Source organism: Branchiostoma floridae, chromosome 4 (genome assembly GCF_000003815.2).
Source record: "Branchiostoma floridae strain S238N-H82 chromosome 4, Bfl_VNyyK, whole genome shotgun sequence".
NCBI lineage: Eukaryota > Metazoa > Chordata > Leptocardii > Amphioxiformes > Branchiostomatidae > Branchiostoma > Branchiostoma floridae.
The window spans coordinates 8,988,892-8,991,728 of NC_049982.1; the positions used below are offsets into that span (position 1 = coordinate 8,988,892).

At 41.6% G+C, this 2,837-nt stretch overlaps 1 protein-coding gene across 1 annotated transcript in view; it reads left to right on the top strand.

The window, feature by feature from the left end:
* Positions 1-1,375: 1,375 nt before the first annotated feature.
* Positions 1,376-2,837, top strand: part of LOC118413536 (calcium uptake protein 1, mitochondrial-like) — a 14,406-nt gene continuing 12,944 nt past the window's right edge. The window contains exon 1 of the mRNA XM_035817061.1: positions 1,376-1,509. The gene's annotated coding sequence lies outside the window, so the exon portion shown is untranslated. The remainder of the gene's footprint in view (positions 1,510-2,837) is intronic.

Genomic DNA, 2,837 nt, shown 5'->3' on the forward strand with positions numbered 1-2,837 from the left:
ATCATTTACCACTAAAGAATCGTGGCCCCGTCGCATTGATTATGCAAATGAGCCCCTTCTATTTAAGTAACACACACAACGATAAGTGTAGAGGCGACCCGGTGAGGACTATTTTAATGGAAGTGAAGTTTTATTACACTACTAGCTACTTGAATCCTCATTATGTTTCACCTCATATACGAATTTAACTGCTTTGCTCTCTAGATGTAAGAAAATCGTAAGGGCATGGTCATACGGTTATATAGGTGGTGCAACCGTCGCAAGATCGCTGATTTCGGACATTTTGGAGGACAACTGTACGTCTCCTGCAAAGTGCAACTATCTTGGTACACAACATGCTGTTTTGGATCCATCCCGGTTGTTGGTTCTTTCACGGCCTGCTTAAAAATCCTATAAAATCGTGCGACGATCGCACGACCTATATGACCGTGCCCTAATACCCCTGTCACATTATCCACGATCTTCGGGTGTATCGAGACAGAGGATTGCGCGTATTTTCCACCTGAAAACCGTCCCTGTCACATATAAGCCATACTTTGTACCTTGTACAACTGTTGTGCAATAAAGTTATTTTTATAAGCGAGGCTCGGGCGATCGCCGCAGAATCGTCGTCCGATCGATTTTCGCCAAATGTGACAGGGGTATGTATAACAGCCAAAAGACGTCACTGTTATTCCCCATCATGCTGGTGTTCCCCATCCTGCTCCCCATCTGCTTGGTGTTTCTATGTATTAACGCGTCCCTGTGGTGTGATGGAGTGTTGTGTGATGTGTTTACTCTCCAAGCAGAGGTTAGGCTTCGGCTGTTTTTTTAACGTTTTTTTTCAGTCGTTTTTATCGGGCTTTCTATTTTATATTTCATCTTGCTGTGTCAAAACCTTACAACTAAAGAAAAATGACAAAATAGAAAGCCCGATAAAAACGACTAAAAAACGTTTTAAAAAAACAGCCGGAGCCTAACTTCTGCTTGGAGAGTATGATGTGTTGTGTTATGTGATGTGATGGGGTGCTGTGTTGGTTCCGTGCGTGACTGGTCTGACCTTCAGCGGCTGACTTACAACGGGAGTTAACCGGTCGCGCAGGTTTGGGGACGAGTCGTTTTGTCCTCTTTCGGGTTGAATGAACCCTGTAAACCCAATGCCGAAAGGGGCGTTCCTATAATTGTCTTGGTTGGACACGTTGGAAGCAAAAAGAGATATTCATTCATTTTCCCCTTGGTGTGCCGTAATTGTAACATGCTTGTATAGAACTTGCAGCTGTAATGATTAAAAAAAACACTTGCACATTGTACATGTACAAGTGAACCTACTACAGTATTTTTTTAATTTCCCAACACCCCTTTGATGTTGCATAATGGTTCGGCCCTATCCGCTCCAAGTCACAAAACAGGGCGGACCCTTACGCAGTGAGGCAGGCCATGCAGCACACTGGTACCTGGGACTTCTACCACAACATGGTCTGAACAACTCCAGCAACACTCGTCTCGCCTGTTTTCGGTACTTCAGAAAAGGTTAGAACATTCTTTGTAGTCTGTTCTTGTATATGACATGCTCAATTTAGTGGATATTCATTTTCAGAAAGGCGGGTTCACGTTGGACAATTCTTACTTCGGAACGTATCCTTGCTTGGGATACAATTTGAGGCTGGTGTCGTTTTTGCATGCACGTAGACAGAATCGACGTCAAATAAGATTAAGGAGCTCACAGGGGTGTGAGTGGGGGTGTAAGAGGCGTTAACATGTGTATCTACAACAGAAGTTCGTCTGGAGCGAAGCATACTTACGTGTATCCTTACGAGGCTTAGGACATATGCACTATACAGTTTCCGTGGATCAATAATGCATTAGTACATTCAATATCCTGATAATAGGCGTATGTCGGTGCTTTTCCACTCTGTAATAGGCAGTCCACCATTTAATTTGAGACATTCATCGCCGACTTGTGCAAACAAATTTTCGTATTAGAGAATTAATAGCAGGTTTGCGTGAGTAAATGTGCCATTAAGGCGTTTGGTCGTAGGTGATATCATATCATAAAGCATAAAGGGTATAATTAAAGATGAAAAATGTAAGTCACTCAGTAATTTCACCAAAGCTCCCCTAGGCCAACGCCATACTTTCGTTTTGTTTGATCTGTATCACGTTTCATATAATCAGCGAGCAGTGGATAGGCAATACTGGCCGCCACGTGCGTATGAATAGAAGAATGTTGATGATATGTTATATGGGGTCTGAAAGCTTCTATCAATATTGATAGGGATAATAAAACAACCCTTGGCAGCTGCTATACAACAGAGGTAGTAATTTCATTCAACCCTCCGTGGTATGTAAGTAGTGATTAATGCCTTTCTTTACGCTTTCGTTTGTTCCCATGAAATTAGCCCCCGGGTATCAGTTTGTAAATAAACATTCATTTAGTCGTGAAGAGATGCAAGTAATGTTAAACACTCATAGTAGTTTTATTTGTTATTGAAATATTGTTTTCAATAATTGATGGCAGATCTTGCTGTATATTATTAATAAAGGCTATGAGTGGAAATGGCTACGCAAATAGCTTTTTGTCAACATGTAATCATAAGCTGCCCAGGACTGTTCCACTGCAAATTCCCAGTTACTCTTATTAGTCTTAACGGGGGTTATCTTGTGATGAAAAGTCTTTTATAAAAATGTCTAAGCATATTATACTCGCCATAACAAATAGTAGTTGTGACAGTCAATATAATACTATTAGAGGCGGGAAGAATATAAATCTAAGCCTCAAGCCCTCATGATTTGCAGCACTGATGGAATCGCCCAGATTCTGTATATGGCCAATGTCCCAGCTGTGTTAGAGCTGAACC